Source organism: Anolis sagrei, chromosome 6 (genome assembly GCF_037176765.1).
Source record: "Anolis sagrei isolate rAnoSag1 chromosome 6, rAnoSag1.mat, whole genome shotgun sequence".
NCBI classification, from domain to species: domain Eukaryota; kingdom Metazoa; phylum Chordata; class Lepidosauria; order Squamata; family Dactyloidae; genus Anolis; species Anolis sagrei.
The window spans coordinates 114,645,407-114,670,849 of NC_090026.1; the positions used below are offsets into that span (position 1 = coordinate 114,645,407).

The window sequence follows — 25,443 nt, forward strand, 5'->3', positions numbered from 1 at the left end:
AAAAAAATAAATGCATAAAGTGGCAGTTGCTCATTTTTTTAATTACTACTTTCGAGAGTATTTCTTTTTTTCTGAAGATATAAATTCAGTACTAAACTACTTATCTTGCCAGTATAAGTAATTAATTTTTACAAATTAGAACATTATTCTATCTAGCTCAGTGTGGTCAGCAGGATTTTACATGGGAACCTTCCTATGTTCTACTCTGATACACCAATGATACTTTGCCACCATACAGGGTACTGTAAATTTGCCTTGGAGCAGTCATAGACCTAGCATATATGTGCTGAATCTGGAGCCAATGCCAATGTCTACATGGGCTGGAACCTTATTGGCCCCACTGAACCCTTGTCATCCACGTTACTGTCACCACTGCCCATGAAGTTCCAGGCAAGTGCCTGGCTTGATCTCTCACATCTACTGAGTGCCTTCCCATTTTTGCTGGTCACACAGAGTTTCTGTTCTGACATCAGCAGACGTGACTGCAATGGCCAGATGCTCACATAGAGCTCTGTGTTTGGTGGGAAGTGACAGTGGAGACATGGAAGACAAGACACCTCCTTTTTCTGTGCTGAACAACATGGGAAAAGGATGATGGTGCCAGTGTCCATGTAGAAAATGACTAAGCCAAAAGAGATGCAATCCAAAGTGCCCCAAAGCCCTGGAATGCTCCAGGGTTTCCAGAAATCTATGGAATTCAATCAATTCTATTTATTTAGGCATCAGTGGAGAGGGCTCACACACATGGTTCAAAATATAATGAAAACTATAAAAGTTGGAATCACTATTACTGATATAGTCCCAGTTCAGATAAAGTGGGAGGCCATCATTTGCTATCATATAAGTGAGCCAACAAAACAAAAAACAAAATAGCAGCATATGAGCACTCAGAGAATTGTAGTTTGATTTTGAAACAATTTTAGAGCAAGCCACTCTCTGAAACCAGGGTTTCATATTGAGTTGCTCCCATTAAACTAAAGTTAAGGCAAGCAGCATTCCCTAGATTTGGAAATCCTTTGCATCCCTTTATGTCTGAACTATGCCATCCTGTGCAAGTTCAGCAATAAAGACCACTTGTTGTCAACCTATGCACTTTATAATCCCCCTTGGACTGATCTGAAGCGTATTTAGCTGGTTTGAACACGTTATAAAGTAAATTCAGTGAATGTGCCTGTAATATTTCTATGTAATATTGTACTCTCTCCATGCCACTTCCGCAAACTGAAACACTATTTTGAATTTTGTATATGTTGACAAAGTCTTCGGAAAATAGCACCTAATAAAACTGAAATACAAGCTGATATTAAATATTATCAACACAGGGGCCTGATTGTTAAGGACTCTATTCATCAGAAACACCAACTTGATGAACATTCATTCTGGCAACTCGGCACACTGGCCTCTGCAGAACCTTATCATGATTTATGGAGCTACTCTGTGGCTTGAGACTTTCATGTTGTTTGCATGAACCCATAAGTCATTCTTTCACCCAGTAGCTCAATCAATTCTGATAGCTGCCAGAAGAGGAAACACAAGAAAACCTTGAACCTTACTTTACACCTGGCAGGGAAATTTTAAAATTCAGATAAGGACAATTTCCTCTTCTGTTTTAAAGTATAATTAAACATGACCATTCTTACCTTTACTGATTTCATCCATTATTGAACTACATCTGATGAACGTTGCCGGGAAGATGTCTGAAAAAAGAAAGAGAAGTCCTTGTAAGTGCAAAGAACATCTGTTGAAATTATAATCAACATTTGATTTTGACCTCAAGGATTCAAGATTCATTGTCAGAATGTTTAAGGTTATTTTATGCAGTCTTACAACATCATAGTGAAAACCTGTAGGCGCACACTGACACTTTGAACACAACTACAGTTTTCCAATGAGACTGTGACTCCTAGAACCTCCAGTCAGTAATAATGAAAGACAAGATGTGTGTATGTCTTAATCATAGATCCAAGTCTATGAAACCTTGAAACACCTGAAAGTGGGAATAGATATCAAGGGGCCCCTGGAGTGTGTTCATCTTGGAGGTATTTTATTTCCAAAACAGGTTAATAATGTCTAATTAATTAAAATAGCATTTTATATCTTTGGAGCCCCCAGTGGTGCAGTGAGTTAAACTGCTGAGCTGCTGAACTTGCTGATCAAAAGGTCAGTGGTTTGAATTCGGGGAGTAGGGTGAGCTCCCACTGTTAGGTCCAGCTTCTTCCAACCAAGCAGTTTGAAAACATGCAAATGTGAGTAGATCAATAGGTACCACTCTTGTGGGAAGGTAACAGAGCTTCATGCAGTCATGTGGACCACATGACCTTGGAGGCATCTGCGGACAATGCTGGCTCTTTGGCTTAGAAATGGAGATGAACACCCCCTCCCCGCCCCCACACACACACCCAGAGGCAGACATGACTAGACTTAATGTCAAGGGGAAACCTTTACCTTTTAAATATATCATTAGTACAAAGATTTCTTTAAGATGTATGAATATATCCCTAGAGACAAAGTTTAATGCATGCACTGGAGATCCATTTTTCCTCTAGGCAGTTGTTATGCTTTGTTCTGCAGGGCCCTAGCAGACTGACACAGAAGTGGTATAGCTTCATTGCACCATGTAAGTGATGGTAGTGGTGCATAACCGGTGACACCCAACAGGTTTTCTTGTCAGTTGCAGATTTCTCACAGGAGAGGTGGCAAATAATAATAAATGTAATCACATCTTTATTTATAACCCACCCTATCTCCCCGAGGGGACTCAAGGCAGTTTCCAACAAAGGATGGCAAACATTCAATGCCATAAAACAATACAAAATGAACAAATAGCCTGATGAATCAAACAATTAAAAACAGTTAAAATAACCATTGTTATTTAATTTATACACCTCAAACAAGTCAGAGTAAGGAGCAAACTCTCACCCACAATAGAAGACCTTATACCCTTCTGATTCAGAATTCAAACTTTGCTAAGTGGGGTTCTGAAAGGTTATGGCTTTATTCTGAAATCTCTCTCCCCCCCCCCCACTCCTTTAAGAAAATTTAAAGAATCCCTCTGAATGTAAATGCTGTTTTGGATCTCAATCACTGGGGGAAATGGGGAGCAACCTCCAGAATAGCCTGATTGCTACAGAGGAAGCAAATTGAAGACTGCAGTCATAAATGCTCCTCAAAAGTACACCCTTTGTATATTCATCTTGATTCTGAAATGGAGGAAAGATCAGATTTATTTTTAAAAGAAGGCATTTCTTAAATAGGTCTGCACTAATTGCCTGCAGGGCATGTGGTTTCCCCCTCCATCCCCTTCCTTCAAACTTGACAAGTTGTTCTCCTGAGCAGGGAATAAAACATAATTGCTCTTGGCCATGTAGTCCAAACTATGTATTACAGTTGCTTGTGTGCTAGCTGTGTGCGTGCATGTGTGTGTGTGTGTGTGTGTGTGTTATGAATAGAGCCCTATGCTGGGAGGGTGGGAGGTTAAAAGTTCACACCTTCCTACTGAATGATCATGAGAAATGAATGCCTCTAAGTCACCCAGAAAGCACTTAAAATACTTGCAGGAAAGGAACCCCCCTTCTCCCACTTTAAAAACAAACAATAAAATCTTAAGCCTCAACCGTTGGAAATCCCAAATCAGTCACAAAAGATTTGTACAGCCGCAATAAATGTTACAATCTAGGGACACTAAGCACAATATTATTAGAGACATTGACACTTTCTTTTTCTGATAGCTAGCCCTGTACATGGGCAGGAGTTGGTCTGAACATTTTCTTCTGATTGCTGATGACAGCAGTAACACTTACAGCTTTATGAGGAATGCAGGAAATTTAGCTCCCAGAACGGTCTTAAGTGTTCGTGATCAACTGTTACAAAAGGAGCATGGAATCTGCAGTTAGACTTCAAGCTGTTGACCTTTTAATTAATGTGACACAAACATGTTATTGTTTGGCCATGACTTATGAATCACTGCTAATATTTTGATTATGTATTCCTGCATGGTAGTGCATTGGATTGGATTCTCTTGAGGACTCTTCCAACTTTGTGATTCTAAGGTACATGCCCTATCATCAAGGGCATTAAGAGGTATACGTGTGTGTGAGAGAGAAAGAAGATATGAAGGTTGTCAGATTAGACTCCCAAAACCTGACTCCTGAACAAAATCATGGAACAGGATAAGCTACCATAAAAAATCCATGAAGAAGGACAAAGGTATCTGTCTCCCTCTACCCTTACCTTCCAAACCCCAGCTTTTAGCTACAACTGCCCTCTCACTTTGGCAATGTGTCACATCACATACACTTTGCAACTTTGGAACTTCACTGTTCAAATTTTAATATGCAAAGGAATCTCGTAGCACTTTAGAGACTGAGAAAAATCCAGTATAAGCTAGATTAATGGCACTGTATACCTAGTAGTTTAGTCTGGTGTAAATTTGTCCTGGAGTAGCCCCCAATTCAGCATGTCTGTGGCAAATCTGGGTCCATTGTCCAGATGACCCCAGACTGCATCTGCTCCGCATCTACATCTCACCTCCTCCATGTCATTTTAACTTCTAGCTGCCCATGAAGCAATATATCACCTCCAGGACATTGTGGCCAAATCTGCTGAACAGGGCACCTGTATGACCAAACTGAAAGAGAAAAAAATCGCCCTCTTCCTTCTAACTGGTGACATGGGCACCACTTTTTGACATCAGCAGAAGCACCCATGGCCAGCTATAAGTGGTGGCATGGGAAGTCAATGATGAATGCTGGGAAAGGGTGCTGATGGTATTCCATTTGGACAGTGGATTGGCCCAAATCATATCCAATCTGCCCTGAAGTTCTGGGATATTTCAAATGTTCACATTTTTCTTAACTGGCTATCATTTTTGAGTCTGTTTTGTTGACTTTGTTTATCTCGACTACTGACTTGTTGAATGACTTATACACCGGCTGATAGCCACTCTATTCTTCTCCCTTCAACCTGCTGGATGCACTATGATTGACCTGGACTGAATTAACTCTTCAACAGCTCTTACACTCCTTTGCTACTTGATAATTGGACCGTAGGACATATTTTCTCATATCAATGTTATTGATTTAATTGAAATGAATGTTAAAATGTCATTTATTTATTATTTATTTATTTCATTCACTTATACCCCGCCCTTCTCACCCCGAGGGGGACTCAGGGCGGCTTACAGGGAGGGCACAATTAGATGCCCAATCACACAACAAGTAATCCAAAAATATAACAATTCAGCAATTAGATTAAAACATCAATACATAGTAAAATCATAAAACCTAAAACAATCTCATGTCAGAGTCCATATATCAGAGTCCATACATCTGTTCTACTCCGTTTGTCCTTGTCTATCGCCAGGTCCTTGAGTTAGTTGTCAGAGTGACCAAAAGCTTGGTCCCACATCCAGGTCTTTAGTTTTTTCCTAAATGCTAGGAGGGAAGTCGCCGATCTAATCTCCCTGGGGAGTGAGTTCCACAGGCGGGGGGCCGCCACTGAGAAGGCCCTGCTCCTCGTCCCCGCCAGCCTCACTTGTGAGACTGGCGGGGTCGAGAGCATGGCCTCCCCAGAAGATCTTAAACTTCGAGGTGGGACGTAGAGGGAGATCCGTTCGGACAAATACACTGGGCCGGAACCGTATAGGGTTTTATAGGTCAAAACCAGCACTTTAAATTCTGCTCGGACTTGGATCGGCAGCCAGTGGAGCTGACGCAACAGGGGGGTGGTGTGCTCCCTGTACATCGCTCCGGTGAGCAATCTGGCTGCTTCTCGCTGGACTAGTTGTAGTTTCCGAGCAGTCTTTAAAGGCAACCCCACGTAGAGTGCGTTGCAGTAATCCAGCCGGGATGTGACAAGAGCGTGGACCACCGTGGCCAGATCCAACTTCCCAAGGTACGGGCGCAGCTGGCGCACAAGTTTTAATTGTGCGAAAGCTCTCCCGGCCACCGCTGAGACCTGAGGTTCCAGGCTCAGCGATGAGTCCAGGATCACTCCCAAGCTGCGAACCTGCGTCTTCAGGGGGAGTGTAACCCCGTCTAACACAGGCTGTAACCCTATACCCTGTTCGGCCTTCCGACTGACCAGTAGGACCTCTGTCTTGTCTGGATTCAGTTTCAATTTGTTAGCTCTCATCCAGTCCGATACAGCGGCTAAACACCGGTTCAAGGTCTGGACAGCCTCCTTGGTGACAGGTGAGAAGGAGTGACAGATTTGGACGTCATCTGCATATTTGTATTGCTTATTTCAGACTTAGTGGGCTGGATCAAGAATTAGTTTGTTGAATTGACACCATCTGGAATCACTGGGAAATGTCACATCAGTTCAGTGGTATTATTCAAACCCACCCAAAAATGTTATTTATGCTGCCATGTAAATTCTAGTAATATCTGTCTATAGCAATTTTCTTTAATGTGCCACAAATTGAAACAAAAGGAAGTTGGGACCTTTCTCACTGCACTATTATATCATTATCATTGCACTTTATTTCAATGGATTTCAATGAAATCCTGGTTTTTGTAGTTTCATAAGGCATTCGAAAACAGACAAAAACAAATGTGGTATAGTGGTTTAAAACAGTTGGGTTTGGACACTGAAAGAGCAGGGTTTGAAGCCTTGTTCAGCCATGGAAACGCACTGGATGACTTTAGACAATTAGCCTCAGAGGAAAGCAATGCAAAGCTTATTTGAACAAATTATTGCTGAGAAAACTCCATAAGTCAGAAATGAGTCAAAAACACACAACAACAATGAGCAATTTGAGGAGTTATCTGGCAGAGAATTCTAAATACACATCCCTAAACTGCAAATCCCCAGATTTCATGGCCGTAAAAATGTAATCATAGGGCTATAATAGAATAGAAAGCCAACTAAGACTAAGAAGTTGTTTTTTTTTTTTAAAAAGTTTTCCTGAAATGTTAAGAGGACATGCCCATTCAGGTCTGCAGTTGCCATTCAGTGGCTCTTTATAAAAATATGTTTTGTTTCTCCAAAACAAAAATAATAGGCAGATGGATAAATATTGTATATGTTACGGAATGTGCTAAGTGCTGGTGAAGAAGAGGGGAAAAAAGGCTGTAAGGGCCTGAGAAGGATCCAGACTGGCAGTATTCCAGCTTCCCATTTGTAACTTATTGCTGTAAAATTTCCATAGACTTCCCCAGAGGACAATGAAAAATTGTGTAAAGTGATACTCCTGGCTTTAAATGGACTGGAAACCCCAGGGATTTCTGACGAGAAAAATAAAAAATGGTAAGGGTTGCCTTAGAAAGTTCAGCTACTTTTTTAGCTGGAAAAGAAAAGAGGTACATTAATCAAATATTAGAAAGTTTGCCAGAAAATATTTAACGCTATTGCTGGAGGGAGCTTTGGAAGAAACAGACCTGGGGGATACCACATCTCTTCATAAACAGAATGACTTCTTTATGAAGGAGAAAGTTGTGGATATGTAATCGGAAGTACATCACTGCCTCATGAGCCTCAGATTGTCTGATAACATGTGGTTCATTTCATGCAATGAGAGTCAGAGTGGGGTAATACTTAGAATAGTGGACTAAGGCTGGAGAGTTTAATTTCTCAGTGTATGTCCTTAATGTCTACTGATTTATAGTCCATATTAGCCACTATCTCTCAGTCTAACCTACTTTACAAGAATTTGGAAGTAAAACGTTACTGGTAGTGTAGTAACTAATAACTAGAACTGAGGGTGCTTCCAGATGGAGCTTAAACCTGCTCCAGAGTGGGTTAAAGAAACCCTCTTTCAAGTGGATTTAAGTCCCCACGCCTCTCCTCAAAACCTGGGCTTTCCTGGGTGGGTGTCCTCATGTCATCTCAGAAACTTTTAGGATGGCATTGGGCAACCCCCCCCCACACACACACACAAAGACAAAGCAGGAAAACCCTGCCTTGCCCCAAATTAATCCACTTTTTCTGGAGGTGTCGTTTGGATGCCTCCAGTAAAAGTCCAAGAGAGCCCTCATTTTGGGCTCTGTCTGGAAGGGCTCAAGTTCCTTGAGCCAGAATGCTGAAAATTATGAGTGTGAACAATTAGCTTTCTCTTTATTCATGTAGCCACCTTAAGATGAAAAAGACACTTTTTCTACAAAAAAAGAGTCACAAGAAAAGCCAAGGAGACATAAGAAGACCCATGATGGATTAAACCAATGGCATATCTAGTCTAGCATCCTATTCAGGAAATGGCTGGACAATTGTCCACATGAATCCTATGAGCACGACTTGTGTGCAACAGTACTTTCTCACTTGCGATTCCAATAAAAATGCCTGAGGTTAAGAATATAAAGGGTGTCTTGAAATATGTATGCATGCACCAATAACAGTTTATAATGCTGGCCTTTTTTGCACAGGATTAAATATTAACATCAGTACAAAAGTGTCATGAGATTACAAGAGATGCGTTTCTATGCTTGGACAACAATTTGAGCAGTTTACATAAAATTGTAATTTAAGATCAAATTTGTTAACTCTAATCAAATCATTGTTATAACATTTAATCTTCCACATAAATCCCTCTCTTGGACATCTCAGCGGGTTTCGATACCATTGACCATGGTATCCTTCTGGGACGACTCTACGGGATGGGTCTTGGAGACACGGCTCTGTCTTGGCTCCGGTCCTTCCTGGAGGTCCATTTCCAGATGGTGAAGCTGGGGGACACCTGCTCGGACCCCTGGCCCCTGACCTGTGGGGTCCCGCAAGGTTCAATTCTGTCCCCTATGCTTTTCAACATCTACATGAAACCTCTGGGCAGATGATGCCCAACTCTACTACTCTTTTCCACCTAATTCCAAGGAAGCCCCTCGGTACTGGATGAGTGCCTGGCCGCTGTGGCTGTCTGGATGAGGATGAATAAGCTGAGGATCAATCCTGACAAGACAGAGGTCCTCCTGGTCGATCGTAAGCCAGATCGGGTTATAGGGTGGCAACCTGTGCTCGATGGGGTTGCACTCCCCGAAGGCTCAGGTCCGCAGCTTGGGTGTCCTCCTAGACTCATCGCTAACGCTTGAAGCTCAGGCGTCGGTGGTGGCTGGGAGGGCCTTTGCACAACTAAGACCCGTGCGCCAGCTGCGACCGAACCTTGTGAAGTCTGATCTGGCCAGGGTGGTTCACGCTTTAATTACCTCCAGATTTGATTACTGCAATGCACTCTATGTGCGGCTGCCCTTGAAGATGGCTTGGAAATTTCAATTGGTCCAGCGGGCAGCAGCCAGGTTACTTACTGGAGCGACTTACAGGGAGCGGTCAACCCCCCTGTTTAAGGAGCTCCATTGGCTGCTGTTCATTTTCCAATCCCAATTCACGGTGCAGGTTCTGATGTACAAAGCCCTGAATGGTTTGGGACCCGCCTACCTGCATGACTGCATTTCTGTGTACGAACCCGCACGATCTCTTTGTTCATCTGGGGCGGCCCTGCTCTTGCTCCCACCTCCCTCGCAGGCACAATTGGTGGGGATGAGGGAGAGGGCCTTCTCCATGCTTGCCCCTTGACTCTGGAACTCACTCCCCAAGGATATCAGACAAGCCCCCACATAAGCAGTCTTTAGGAGGAGCCTGAAAATGTGGCTGTTCCAGTGTACCTTCCCTGAATAAAGGAAATAATCCCCTGCAAACACTCTGAGAAGCACTTTAATTACCCGTTGGGTTGCTCTTTACTTTTGATTCAAAACCTTCCAAATTGATACATCCTCTGCTCAAGTTTTAACTATTACATTTGGCCCAGCCATAGGTTTTTAAACTCTTGTGTGTTATTGTCTATTTATGAGTTATATTAATTGTATTGTTTATTTTGTTTATTGCTTGTTATTTTATTATTGCTTGTTGTTTTTGATGTGTTGTTGGGCTTGGGCTCATGTAAGCTGCTGCTCTGAGTTCCTTGGGGAGATGATGGCGGGGTATAAATAGATTATTATTATTATTATTATTATTATTATTATTATTATTATTATAAATGTATGTGTTTAGCCTTCAAATTATCTCCACAGCTATCATTTGCTGTGAAAGGGTGTACACATTTTGGGGGGTACCCTTTGTATATCCCTTGGGATCTATCAATGGCTACTGTGTTTCAGAGCTATCACTCTCCTGTTGTGTTTGTGAGCCTCCCATAACTTTAGCATCTGGCTGGCAACAATGGCAACAGAATGCTAGCCTTTGGTTTTAGCTAGCATGGCTGATCTTATGTTGTGATTTCAGGAGCTTATTAGCTTAGGCCATATGTTGTCCCTGTTACTTTTCATATTTCATTCTACTTTTAATAATTCACTAAAATAATTGTATGTATTAATTGGAATAAAGGGGAACAGAATGTTTGTTTCATCCTTGAAATTGTGTATTGACAACTTACAAAATGAAGACTACAATTCCCGTGTGAGTGTTGGTTGAACAATTCACATATTTGGAAGATGCATCTCTACTGAATATTAATTTTCAGCTGTCATGTTTGATTTTAAAGGAAGCCACAAGCAAAATGCTCCTTGTAGTGAAGGGCAAAAACTTTCTACAAAATATTTATTCAATGTTATTGTAATGGTCAAGATTCTGCAACAGGGTTGTGTAATATATATGTCTTCATGTGCTATTTCTGCTATGCAATCCTTGTGTCAAATGTCAACATGGTGCCGCCAAATGTATCTTTGAATGTATAACCAGATGTAGAACTAATACATGTCCATATACACATTACATGAGCATTGCATGCACAATACCACCACATGCTTTGCTCTTCAACTTTGAGCTGAACATGGATACTCTAAATCAGACAAAAAATATCCAACATCTCTGTAGGGGAATCTTTATATTTCAGTGCCACCTACAATGTAAGGGCCTTCCAAGTTACTTAACTAGAAATGTGGGGATGGTTGGGTGAATAAAAGATCTTGATACTTTCTGTTTGGAGGGAAACATTTCATTTCACAGGGTTTTCCTAGGCAAGGTAACTCAGAACTCATTTTACCAGTTTTTCACTCTGAAAAATAGCCTATACCGCCTGGTATTCGTTAGCAATCTCCCATCCAAATACAAATACAAATAGGGCTGGCCCTACTTACTGTCCAGATGGAATCTGGGGTCTTTGAGATTTTTAGTATACCTTCTGAAATCAATGAGTCTTACCTAATTTGTGATTAAATAACTTCCAATCATTTCAAGCTGTCTACTTTAGTTGCAGCTAACATACTAATTAAGCTCTCTAAGCACCAAGCCCTAAAGGATCTTTTATTTCAGAGTCTTATTGGATCTTCTAAAATGATCACATAAAGACCAACAGTTGCCTCTGTGACCTTAATGCATTTATATTTGATTCATGCAAAAATGTCACCTGTCTATGAACTAGGGGTGGGCCCAAATCAGTTAGAACGAAAGTGTTTTATAAAATTTTGTGGTGGGTTTGTTTTGTATATCCCCTGAAAACAGGATTTGGGCTGGGGGGCAACAACTGGAAAGCCAAAACAAATGAAGAGAACAGAATTTTTCAGCTACTGGAGTGGATTGAATTAACTCTGCAATATACTTGAGGCAGGGGTCTGCCGCGGGATCTCCTGGAGAAAATGGGATTAATTGTAGCATCTTTTCTGCCTTCCCAGCAGCAGTAGCAGCATTTCCTAGGCTCTTCCTACAGAGAAGGCCCTTCCAGGAACTCACTGTTCCAGAAGCTCTTGCTGTTCCTCACCCAATAAAAGGCCTAGTTGTATCCATACTCTGATTGTCTGAGAATGGACACAACCAGCATTTACAGTTCCCAGAACCCCCTCTTGTAATTTGTCTTTTTTTTTTAAAAAAATGTTATGGTTAAAACTTAAAATAATTCTTAAAAATCGGTAGATTAGTGAATTGTTCTGAAACTTGGCAGACCTGCAGTTGTAAATGGGGTCTACAACTGAGGTAGGTGTCATGCAGATAGGCCTTAAAATGACTGAGCAAAATCTTTACCAAATGAAAATAGCAACCCCCCCCCCTCCCGATACAAGTAACTTCCTGGTAAACAGAAAGAGGGGTTATCCAAAAAACAGAACCAAAAATGTCATGCTTTTTTTTTTGCCAGAATTGCACAAGCCTATTATAAACTAAGATGGGATGTTAGGAATGCTTTGGTGGCTGGGTACATACAGGCCTAAATACATTAGATTTACTATTCAATTCTTTATAGACTGGAGTTATGGCCAAATTTGGAGTTATATTAAGTAGTTAATCTAGATTCCTGCCAGAATTTGTGCAGCAACTATAAACTATGAATTCAGTGTGCAGTGCAATTGTGGTTGCACAATTGCTATCAGAGTTTGTAGAAAGAACAGTAGGAAATATTTTGATCAGAAGCAAGGATGATTGTTAGGAGTTCATAGCACTCTACAGAAGTTATAATTCTACAGAAGTTATAAACCTTAAACAGGTTTATCAGACTTTTTTTGTGTATTTCAGGAAGTCCTGTTTGCATAGTGTTGCTTCCATATTCAAAACAAGGCCTCAGGTGTGGAAATATCAGCAGTTCTAAATATAGCAAGTGTAAACAAGGATCAATAAGTACAAATTGATGCCAAACTAGACAAAACAGAAAACATTATTCACATATGTAGTAATTGGATGGATGGTGTTGTACTTGGTTCATCCCCATAATTAGTTGGGATCTGATATCAGATGGATTTTTTTTGCAAAATCCATGAACGTGAGCAAAGCGAACAGCCATTCAATGGGAAGTAGGATGTTGGACAGGGAAGAACAGTCATGGCATTCCTGATGTGTTTGTCCTACACACCTAGTTGACTCTCTCACAATTGAGTATGCCTGGACTAGATAGAACTTTGGTCTTCGCCAGAAGATTTCTTTCAATATTACCATGCTAAACTTTGGCAAAATGGTTTGGAAATATGGGGTGATGCAGAGAAAATATAGGATCTGGAAAGTTTCACTACTATTTTAGGGCTTATCCAAGACTCACTTATTTGTCTCACTACCTAAAAATGGCCAAATGACTCAGTTCTTGTATAAAGCTTACACTGAAAGTCATAAACCTTGCCTTTTTGCATAAAAATATTAGGATAAGTGAATGACCAAATAAGGAATATATACATATACTTAATGCACATTAAAAATCAATTTCACTTCAGTTTTTTTAATTTCTGAAACAAGACCAATATTGTTCTTGGCTTAATAGCAGTTAGTCCACGTTCAGTGCCAGAAAAAAAATCCCTAGGACTTCTGCAGAAACCTGGTGCAAAATTGGGACTTCTTGGTGGAAACTCTGACACATCTTTTTAATTACATTAATGAGTAATGAGGGATTTTTAAATTCCACATTGCAAGGCATCTGGTTTTCACTTAAGCCAAGTTTGGAAGATGTTGTATATTATAACAAAGTGCTCCACAGCATGGAAGTCAGAGGTCTTTTGCCACACTGGTCTTAGAAAAAAATGCTATGATTATGTAGGGAGAGATGTGTAATAGCTTGGAAAGGGTCCCACCCTATTTTCAAGCCATGATAAGTTTAGTACTTTATGGAGAGAGCCCCATAGAGCCCCCCAGAGGCTTTATTCATATATCGGGATTCATATATCAGGATATGGACAACTTCGTGAAATTCAGATTGGAATAAATATTTTACATTGAATATTTATAGACAACATTGAAGGCAGAAAGGTAATCTAGGTCTGAAAATTGTGAGTGTGTGTGCATGTATTGCACCACAAATAAAAAACAGGAACAGAATACAACAGCGATGCTGGATCAGACTGAAGAGCCACAGATGACCATTGAACTCAGTTGGAAGAAAGACACAATGTAAAGATAGCATGTATGCACTTTAACTAGGACATACTTTTTATTCATTTTTCTAATATTTGCAGAGCTATCCTTCAGAAATGGGGCTACAAAGTGGAATCCTCGACATGCGAGTGTGGAGAAGAGCAAACCACTGACCACCTGCTGCAATGCAACCTGAGCCCAGCCACATGCACAATGGAGGACCTTCTTGCAGCAACACCAGAAGCACTCCAAGTAGCCAGATACTGGTCAAAGGACATTTAATCAACTACCAAACTCACAAATTTTGTATTTTGTCTGTTTGTTTGCTTTGTTCTGTTAGAAATGTAATATAATTGACTGGTTGCCCTGACACGACAAACAAACATTCATAGAGGCATTTTGAAGAAAAAAACTTACCATTCCAAATTCAGAGTAGTGTATCATCAAAAGGAAAAAAATAAGCACATGTTCATCTGGAAAAAAAAAGAATTAGGTGAACTTTCATTAAAATCCACAAATAAGCCTGCAAGTAGCCAAAGTAGAAAGAGCAATCCTCCTATCAGTGTTTGGGAAAGTTACCTTTGGATGGCGGTTTCTCAAATTGCCAAGGCAGAGAGTGAATGGGGGATTCTAAAGCCTGTAATCTAAATAGGATTTTTCCCAAGCACTGTATTGTAGGTTCCCCTGACTGTCTCTGAGAACCAGAAAAAATATATTAAGACCTTATTTTATCTCAGCAGCCCTTTTTATTTGTTGCCCATGGCTTGAAATTCATCACATGGCGGCATTCACTTCACACCGTGCTATGAGGCAGACTGTCAAGTTGAAGCCGTTGGGTTGATGATTGTTTTCACTCTGATTGTCTTAATGAGTTTATATTCACCAATTGTAGTGTAAAGGAGTTTTATTGCAGCAGTTCTGAAATTGCATCACTCTTTTTCATAAGTTTTTGGAGAGCCTTCCTTTCACAAGGGTTCCCCTGTTAGCACTGGAGTCCACAGAATGGTTTTGCAAGCTCTGGACATTATCGGTAAATAGGCAGCTCCACAAAATCCTAACTCCCAAACAGTCCTGAAGCCAAGCAAAATACTAAAGGCTGTAAAAAAAGCCAAATCTAAACATAATTATATAGTTGGACTTGGGTTTGGAATGGAGTGCTTTGCCCAGCCTATCAGGAGATCTCTCTAGTCCCAAACCCACAGTTGCCTACGATTTACTATTTCTATTCTCTACCAGCCTACTATTTTCTGCTTGACTGCTGAAAAGGAGTTGCTATACAATTTATTTTTCAGCCTGTATTTATTGTCCTCCAATCACAGTTATTGTACACTGAAGCCATTTGCAGTTTGACTGAATCATTTTGTGTGGGTTTAGGATTGAGAGAAATCAGGCCCCCAAGGTATTTTGTTTAATATGAATATTTACATGTGAGTCATCACTACTAAATTTGATCTGAGGCACTAATATCCAATTCTTATGTGAATTTAATACCTCAAAATTATTGTGTGCATTATGTTCTGGTGCAAGAGTATCATGAGTCCACACCAGGGTTTGGCATCGTTGGGCATCAGCTGAGGCTCATGGTCCAGCAACTGGTTCCTATACTAAACCGATAGCCTCCCAATCACACTTGTCCTTCTTCTGTAGCCACTTTCCATGTGAATAAAAGGTGACAGAGGAAATGAGAAAGAACAGCACCATCTCTTTTTTTATTCTTTTATCCTTCTCTTTTTCCCATTGTGCAGTGGAGAAGATAGGAGCAAGGTTACCCAGTGGGACAGGGAATGCTAACAGAATGAAGCAGGATGAGGTGATAGCCTCAAGTGACAAATACTGTTTCCAACTAAAAATTCTGCCTTTTCCTTCAGTCCTCATATTTCTAGCAGTGTAGAAGATAAGAATCATAGCGTTGGAAGATACTACAAAGGTCATCTAATCCAACCCATTGCCATGCAAGAATATACAATCAAATCATAAAATGCATACAATTCTGAATGGAGTAAGTCTGGATGGACTGTTTTTGAGAGATTGATGCCAAAAATATTGGCGTGTGTTGAACAAACTCAAAACAACATTTTACATCTAAAATGATTCCAAGCTTGATGTTTGGTTTCTAGACACTAGGATTTGGGCAAGTCACACTTTCCCAGCCTCAGATAAGGCGACAGCAAACCATCTCTAAAAAAACCTTGCCAAGAAAACTCTGTGATAGGTTTGCCTTGGATCAGATGTGACTTGAAGGCAAACAGCAACAAGAAATATGCCTTCAGGTTGCCTGTCATATTATGGTGATGCCATAAAGTTTGTATGATTTTCTTAAGCATGGAATACTATGCAAGGATTCTGTCATTTTCTGTTTGCAAATGTGATCATCATGGTATGTTGCCCTTATCTGTGATCATGCAACTGCTGTTTTGTGTCATAAAGTCCTGCCTTACCACCATTGTCACTTCTTCCTCTCAGTATAAAATATTCCACTGCCTGAAGTGTGCAAAGCAGATGATGCTAGCATATTTTCACTGCTTGCTCACTCAAGTGTCAACAGGTAGGCAAGCAAGAAGGAACAGCAGCCGCACCAGTAGGCTTCAGAGTTTGGCAGTAGGCCTCCTTTAGTAATGTGAGCAATGTTGGGTTCCTGATGATGCTAGCTCCTGACTGTTGATGAGCAACAATGCTAATTCAAAGGGCCAGTTACTCTCAGAGTGTGCATTCCCATCTTCAATTCTTTTTTAAAAGATTTTTTTCTATTCAAGGATGAGGCTATTAAATGCGCAATCCTGAAACAAACCTGTTTCTATCAGTTAGGTCAGAATGAGATTGTGTCCAAGCAGTGAATTTGGGTTTCTGAGCCAATATGTTTTCTTTACTAGCTTGCATACCTTCAAGCTATGTTGACTAGGACCTGTCTGACCTTACTTCAGATTGTCATTCTGGTGATACCAGCTTGGCAGCAGAGTTTTCTTACTTGAAGAAAAAAAAACTTGGTCAAACACAAACAGAGGCTTCCAATTCCCATCCTGCCAGATTCCTCATCTCAGTGACAGGTGATCGCAGCACTTTGGGAAAAATGAGTCAGATTCCATGGCACAAATTGCAAAAAGAAAAGTGAGCTGGTGAGGTAGTGGTATTGCCTTTATATTTTGCAGTTTAAAGTAATTCTAGCTAGTTGGAAGGGAGGACATTAAACCAAGCAACCAGGAAGTGATTCTATGTTATTCTCTATCATCTATAGAATAAAGGCTAAAACCAAATCAGAGACACTGCCATGACTCCACCAGCGAAGAATTCTCCAGTTTACAGTTTACAAAATGAATGAAATGAAATTTTGACTGAAACTCCAAAATTGAAATAGAACAATCCACATGACAAGTCAACCTTATTAATGTCAGCCCTTGTTAGTACTTGAATAGGAGACTGTCAGTGAATAGAAAATGATGCAAGCTATATTTCAGAGGAAGGAACAGGCAAATACCTTTGAGTATTCATTGTCCAAGAAAACCTTATGCAGTTCATGGAGTCACCAGAAGTTGAAAGTCAACTTGAAGGCAAGCATACATGCATAGCCCACAATGATGAATTGAGTGGTCACAAGAAAAGCCACCTGATAACCTCAGCAGGGGTACTTTTTGGTGGCATGAACCAGTTCATCTATACAGAGCCTGATGGCTCCCATCCCAAAATGTAGAGCTACTTCCAGCAGGGCTCCATTGCGGAAGTATAGATGAACTGGCGCATACCACCACAGCGGCAACACAGGAGGCTTTCAATGTGGTGTTGGATCAGTGGGGGGAAGCAGAAAGCCGATGCTTCTCCCCCATGTGATGAGATCATGAGTAAGTCAGGCAATGAGGGGCATGGGCATTGTGTGGCGATTCCAGTGGCCCATCTGACAAGATCATAAGTCATGCTTACTGCTTGTTTATGGAATGCCCTTCAAAGGAACAGCCATCTGGTCTCTTCCTTATTAAATCTTAATGTGTATGTTTTTCAGGGTGGAGCCTACCCTCTTCACTTTGAAATGCAACATTTCTATTTGTGAAATAAGGAAGAAGGGAAGGAAAAGAGAAGGACAAAAACAATGTCTTTTAAATTCTCTTACAGATGTGACAAGACTTTCTTGGTCAAGGTTGCTGTAAGTTTTTTGGGCTTTATGGCTATGTTCCAGCAGCATTCTCTCCTGATGTTTCACCTACATTTGTGGCTGCCATCTTAAGAGGATCTTCTAAAGATGTCAGTCACAGATGCAGGTGAAATGTCAGGAGAGAATGCTGCTGGAACATGGCCATGCACCCCAAAAAACTAGTTACAGGGAGTGGTCAACTCCCCTGTTTAAACAGCTTCACTGGCTTCCCATAAGTTTCCAGGCCCAATTCAAGGTGCAGGTGATTACCTACAAAGCCCTAAATGGTTTGAGACCTGCCTATCTTCGCATTCGCACCTTCCCCTATGAACCAGCACATACCCTGAGATCATCTGGGGAAGCTCTGTTCTCTCTTCTGCTGCCATCTCAAGTGCAATTGGTGGGGACAAGAGAGGAGGCCTTCTCGGTGGTGCCCCCAGCTTTGGAGCTCCCACTTTGTCCACCTTTTGGAGGGAATTAACCTAGATGTTCTGTTGCGCCTTTGATTAGGCAGTCTCACCAGAGAACTAGCCTGTCCTTGCTCTGAGTTCTGCACTTTATTTTTGCCCTCCTATCGGTTACCTTGACATTTTCACTAAAGGTATTCCCTAGTCCCTGTTCATTTGATCTCTGCACTTTCCATTGGCTTCATTCAGGAATGATTGCACTCATTAAGCCTGAACTTAGCTATAACTGGGTTGTTGTAGGTTTTTTCGGGCTATATGGCCATGGTCTAGAGGCATTCTCTCCTGACGTTTCGCCTGAACTTTGGCAAGCATCCTCAGAGGTAGTGAGGTCTGTTGGAACTAGGCAAAAGGATTTATATGTCTGTGGCATGACCAGGGTGAGACAAAGGACTCTTCTCTGCTAGAGCTAGGTGTGAATGTTTTAACTGACCACCTTGATTAGCATACAATGGCCTGACTGCGCCTGGGGCAAACTTTTGTTGAGAGGTAATTAGATGTCCTTGTTTGTTTCCTTTCTGTTGTTGTGCTGTAGCAATTTTAGAGTTTTTTTTAATACTAGTAGCCAGATTTTGTTCATTTTCATGGTTTCCTCTTTTCTGTTGACATTGTCCACATGTTTGTGTATTTCAGTGGCTTCTCTGTGTAGTCTGACATGTTGGTTGTTGGAGTGGTCCAGCATTTCTGTGTTCTCAAATAAAATGCTGTGTCCAGGTTGGTTCATCAGGTGCTCTGCTATGGCTGATTTCTCTGGTTGAAGTAGTCTGCAGTGCCTTTCATGTTCCTTGATTCGTGTTTGGGCAATGCTTCTGCTTTTGGTGGTCCCTGTGTAGACTTGTCCACAGCTGCATGGTATATGGTAGACTCCTGCAGAAGCGAGGGGATCCCTCTTGTCCTTTGCTGAACGTAGCATTTGTTGGATTTTCTTGGTGGGTCTGTAGATAGTTTGTATGTTGTGTTTCCTCATCAGCTTCCCTATGTGGTCAATGGTTTCCTTGATGTATGGCAAGAACACTTTTCCTCTGGGAAGATCTTCATCTTTATTCTCATGGCTTGTTCTTGGTCTTGCATCTCTTCTGATGTCTGAGGTGGAGTATCCATTGGCCTGTAGAGCCCAGTTGAGGTATAAATCCACAGCTTTTGGGAATGTGCAATGAAAAATATCTTAAATGGTTAAGTACCATCTAGGTAATGACTTCACTTACAGAAGGGAAGGCACAAGGCCTTCTGATACCTATTGACTGTTCAAAACAGGCCCATAGCCAGGATTTTGATTCGGGGGAGGGCTAAGTTTGGTTCGGGGGGGGGGGGCTGAGTCTGAGTGAAAGAGGGTTTACCCTAGCAAACCTTTTGTATCGTTACCCCAATACCCCCATACATATGGGATATATTGAGCATGGTGATCAGATCATGATATGAATAAACATAACAGGTTAAATAATATACCAGTAAGGTCTTTTCACGGACCACATTGAGAATTTCGGGGGGGGGGGGGCTGAAGCCCCTGAAGCCCCCCCCCCCCCCCGGCTACATGCCTGGTTCAAAAGTATTTACAGCAAAACAATTTTTCAACAGGCAGCTCCCTGGATTTTACCCAATTCTTTTCACATTGGGGAACATTTAAAAGATTCCCCCGCCCCACTTGTCTTCTGTTTCCAGACCTCACACAGAGTGATTACATGAGTGAGACACATACATCAATCCTCTTTGCCACAGCCATCCAAGTGGAAGAGGCAGGCATCTCCATTTCAGTGAGTAAAGGCTGAAGCTCACAGTCTTAAATATTTTTTAAAGGAAGGGGGAGAGTTCCTCTAATTTATTGATATTGATGGCCCTGGATGCTGTTAAGCTGCTGCCAAAAAGTTGCATACAGATTTTTCAGTTTTCAGGATGCAGCTGGCAAACTGTTATTTTGGTTTGGAGAGAAAATCCAGACTGGGTTCTTTTATTGCTGAGATCTTGCAGCTTTAGCCAGAAAATATATGCATTGGATGATGGAATACAAATATTTAGAGACAGATTCGTACAATCAATGGCATCTCAGGGCACTCCCAGACAGTAGGAAAGTCCACACTGAACCAGGTTTAAAAACCCAGTTCAAGGAGGCCTTTAGTCCCCACACCTACTCCAAACCTATGTGTCCCCGTCCCCCCCGGGGGTGGGATTGTCTAGATGCCCTCCCGGTAACTTCTGGATGGGCACCGAGACACCCAACCTGCTCCCCAAAGTTCTTAAAATAGAAAAAAACTGGATGCCATTAAGGTCCTGCTGGAGTCCACCTGGCATGTAGAAATGATGGACCAGGAGGCGAGGAGTGATTTTCCTCCTGTCTATGCCACAGTTTTTAAGGTTGGCTTTAAGCCCATCTTTAAATGTCTTTTCCTGTCCACCAACATTATGTTTCCCATTCTTGAGCTGGGAATATAGTAAATGCTTTGGGAGATGGTGATCATGCATTTGGACAACGTGGCCAGTCCAGTGGAGTTGATGGTGTAGGTGCATTGCTTATGTAATTCCACATATGCAATTCCATTTTAATAAATTGATTAAATGATATTTTTTCTTTAAGTCTTCCAGGTGATAAACACAGATGTATTTTCAAGAACAAATATCAATATTGTTTTTGGGATACTTTAATATCTTGAACAACAGACTTCTGCTGTGTTCCTATATAGTTTAATTCCACACATGTTCATTCATTGAATTGAATGCATCTGAACTGCACGGAAGTGAAATGGGTTTATACTCAACAAGAGCTGTTTATCTGGAATATGATTGTGGGACTCAATAAAATTTATTCTAGGCATAGATGGGATTGGCTTTTGTTTTTCTAATTTTGAGTTTGAAAGACACCTGTAAGGGCCAAATGTTTCTTTAAAAATGTGTTGCAGAAAGTATCCAGAAATAGGGGTTAAAAGTCATTAAGATTTATTGACAGCTTAAAAATGAAGTGTGTCCCCCCCCCCCCCATTCTGTATTTGCATGTACTACTGCTTATTTCCAAAGAAGCAGCTGGACCCACACCTGATGAAATTTCTCTTTGCTCAGTCTTGACCCACACAAATTTGGTCTGCCAAGATCCACCAATAACTTGACCCCTTCTCTACCCCTACGAGAGTAGCCAATATTTTAAATTAACAACTTGGCAGACCTCCTCCCTAGCTTTAGTTAAGCCCTAGAATAACCTGGCTCAAGGTGAATTGTTAATTTGGGGAGGAGGTAGAAGAGAGAGAAAGAGTGCTAAGCTGTGTTGAAGACAAATAGGGTTTCCTTCCCTATATGTTTACAGGTCTTGGTCAGATGTCTAAGAAAGGTCTCACTAATATTAGTGGCTAGACTGGATATCAATAATGCTTATTATTTCTTAAGTTATTTATTTTGCAGTAGGAGAAGGCAAACTGTTAGAGAATGTATAAATCTAGCTCATCTTGCCTATGTTCTTCCCCAGCTCTTCCCAATACTACCTTTCTCCTTCTCCTTTAACTAGGTGCGATATGTTGTCCATAAATTTGGAGCTCCATGAATTATGGAACAAAACTATGCAGTTTGACTACAGGGTTGAAGCCTAAGCTGAAAATAGTGCAAGAAAGATTGTCCAGTGTTATTTCTAGTGTTCCTTGTTCCCACAGGAATTTTGGCAAAACTTTCTCAGGACATATATTTATAAAATGATCACTGCCCTTATTTTAAGCCAAATATTAAAGGTTAGAATAATGGGTCTTTCACCAATGAGTTATTGGGACACATACCCAGGTTTATATTGATCATAGAGGTTAGCTGATTAGGACAGAAAAAGACTCCTTGGCAGTTTTGAATGTATTTTCAATTCAAAAGCAAATTACTAAGATTAACACACACATGGTAAAACCACATTATAACATTAGGAAGAATATGAAATCAAATTGTTCACCAGTTACATTAGCAGCCAGAAAAAATGAGGGGGTGGTATTGAAACAATGTTATTTTTTTTAGCAAATCATGAAGAGTAGGTACATAACACAAAACAATTTAAATTCTCTGACTCATTCTATATTTTTATGTAGACATAATTAAATCAAATTTCTATTTTAGCTACAAAGTTCCAAGTCTAAAAAACTCCCCTGAAATGACTTAATTTGTAATTTAGTGGTTACAAAAGAACATTACAACACCTGTTGGAAACATTTGAAAACTGTGTCAATATACTTTGACAGAAATCCGGCTTCATCGATAAACTTTGGTGGAAACTTCTGCAATAAAACGGGAGCTGTCCAGATGACGTTCTGGCCAGCCCAAAATTAATTCGTCACAAACCAGGAAAACCCTGGTTTGTGGTGAATTAATTAGGTAGTGGAAGGTGCAGAATAAGCCCACTACTTCTGGTGTCTGGACTGCAGTCCAGACAGCATTCCCACAGCTTTCTGGACTAAATTAGTCTGGAAAACTGTGGGAATCCCACCCCCTCTCCCAAAGTACCCAACCCCCTTTTAAAAGTAATGAAAACTTACCTGGCCTCCATTACAGTGTTGCCAGAGCACTCTTGGTGCATAGAAATGACATGCCAGGAGAGTGGGGAGGGGGGAGGGAGGAAAAGTGATGGTGGGAGGCTCTCCTGGCGCATCATTTCTATGTTCCAGAAAACCTCCGGCAACACTGTAATGAAGGCCAGGTAAGTTTTCCTTAATTTTAACACAGGTTTGGGGAAGGTAGGTAGGTTTCTAGATGTTCTGCTGGGCCAGTCCTGGAAGAACATCTGGACACCCACCCCAGAAAGTGTTTGCTTTTTGGGGTGGGGGTGGACAGGCCCCCAGGAACATCCATGTTTTTTAAACGCGACTGCACCTGAAATAACTGCCTGTTTGGAAAAGCCCTAGGATTGTGAGAAGAGTTCTGAATGATTATCAAATCGCGCTTTGGGCTAGTAGAAGCAAGCCACTGGGTGACAATGGTACACCAAACATGTGCAGCAGAAAGAAATGCTTCAGCAGCCAGTCAAAACTGCAACACATCATACATCATTTTAATTTGCCCTTGGAGTTGTTGCAGCCTATTGAGGTACTGGAGGAGTGCATGGAATGCATTGTGCCCTAGAGACACTATGCATTCCTTTTTGATCTTTGAAAAAACACAATTAACACAGCTAGTTACTACAGTTACTACTAGGAGAGTATGGCAGTTGTGGCAAAACAATAAACCTTTTCAAGCATTTCCCAGTAAGATTCTTGTGAACAGAGACCAGGCAATATATGCCAGGTTTGGAGGGCAATCCCACTCACCAGCAATAATTTGTTCTTTCCCCAAAAGGGGGGGGGGGGGAATTATAGGGGTGGCTTGGGAACACAATTGTGGTAAGTTCTAAAGTGATTTGAACTAGCAACATTGCTCTGACTTATATTTTCTATAATCAACTTCTTTTTTAGTTCCTGGTCATGCTGTCAATGTAATCATGGGATATTTCAAGTGTTTGTATTAAGAGTGAAGGATGGATTGAATATTCAAAAATATTGGGGAAATGGTTTAGAAATATATTTTCAAGTGTTGAGAAAACCTGATGAAAGGAATTCTGAATTGACAAGAAGTTCAAAACTTATTCTACATAAAATTCCTATGTGATTGTTTTGCACAGACAATGGTGCTTTCAGTATGGACAATATTAATCAATGCAAAAATATTAATTCCTCCTCAGAAATGCTGTAATTGGGGATTTATTCTGTGTAAAATTTGCACATGGTCGATTTGCACAGAAAATGGTTTTTCATCTAAAAAGGCACTCTTCTGTGCAAAAATTCTGTTTTCTGTCCAAAGTAGCCACATTTTGTGTATAATAAGTTAGACATTACAAATAGTCTTCAAAACTGTGGAGGCTTTAGCAACTTTACAGTAAGTCCAGGTGATGATGGCAAATGGCTTGGCATGGCGTAGCTCTATATGTGGAATTACTACACTATGCTGAACACTGTAGGATTGCACCCATAGACACGGTCAGAGGTTGTCATTTGTAGCCCTGGCAAATAATGAGCATTGAGAACAGGCTCTTATAAATATATAGATTGTTCTTCCTACCACAGCAGAGATATCTACTGTCAAAGATGAAGTTTATTTGCTTACAAACAAACATGATGGAAGACTTTTGTTGGCAGCACTTCTCTGTTTATTATGAGATATAAACAGGCAGAAAATAACAACAACGAATTGTCTTAAAATACCACTTTGCCTCAAATGTTTGACTGTTTTGCCTTCCAATATGTAGCTCCCCGTCAAACATCTAAACTCGGAAATAGATGTGATAGGAACACATATACAGACTCCCTTTATCTTCTCCCATGAGAGAAAACAAGATAGTGAGGGAGGAAACTGGATTATGATAAAGTCCAGGCTAGGACACACGTGTGAGACTTGAAGCAAGAAAAAAAAATCAGGCAGTGAAATATGTAGAGGTGCTACCTATTTTACCAGTCTTTTTCATTTTGTCCACTTCCAATCCTGTAGTTTGCCCCATCACCATGCTTTTCTGGTACACTGCTCTTTGTTGCAAGCCAATGATGAGACAGGTGATAATGATAGGAGGAGGATGAAATGGGTGGGAGTTGGCAGAGCTATATGATCTCACACTGTATTGGGTCATATACATCCATACATATATTTCTGGGTGCCAATCTAACAACACCATAGAATATTCTCAAATCAACTTTAAGTAGCATGTTAGTTATGCAGGACAATCACAGTAGAAAACAGCAGAACATATTGTGATGCCCTAAGGACTAATAACATTTTGTTGAGCAGAAGTTTTCATTGACTTTAGACCAGTGGATCTCAACTTGTGGGTCCCCAGATGCTTTGACCTTCAACTCCCAGAAATCCTAACAGCGGGTAAACTGGCTGAGATTTCTAGGAATTGTAGGTCAAAACACCTGGGGACCCACGGGTTGAGAGCCACTGCTTTAGACCATCAAATACAGGAATTATAGTATTGATGGATACTGTATTTATTATTATTATTATTATTATTATTATTATTATTATTATTATTATTATTATCTGCATTTCTATACTGTTTTTCTCACCCCTGGGGGGACTCTAAGCGGTTTTTGGCTATGGAAAGCCAAAAGGAACTTTTGAAAAATGTGGGGCATT

The 25,443-nt window shown here is 40.8% G+C and overlaps 1 long non-coding RNA gene across 1 annotated transcript in view; it reads right to left on the reverse strand.

Annotated features, from left to right (window-relative positions):
• Positions 1-1,639: 1,639 nt before the first annotated feature.
• LOC137097279 (uncharacterized) overlaps positions 1,640-25,443 on the reverse strand; it is a 48,046-nt gene continuing 24,242 nt past the window's right edge. Inside the window, exons 2-3 of the long non-coding RNA XR_010910110.1 lie at positions 14,164-14,219; positions 1,640-1,697 (exon numbers count right to left, since the gene is read on the reverse strand). This is a non-coding gene — a long non-coding RNA (uncharacterized lncRNA). The remainder of the gene's footprint in view (positions 1,698-14,163; positions 14,220-25,443) is intronic.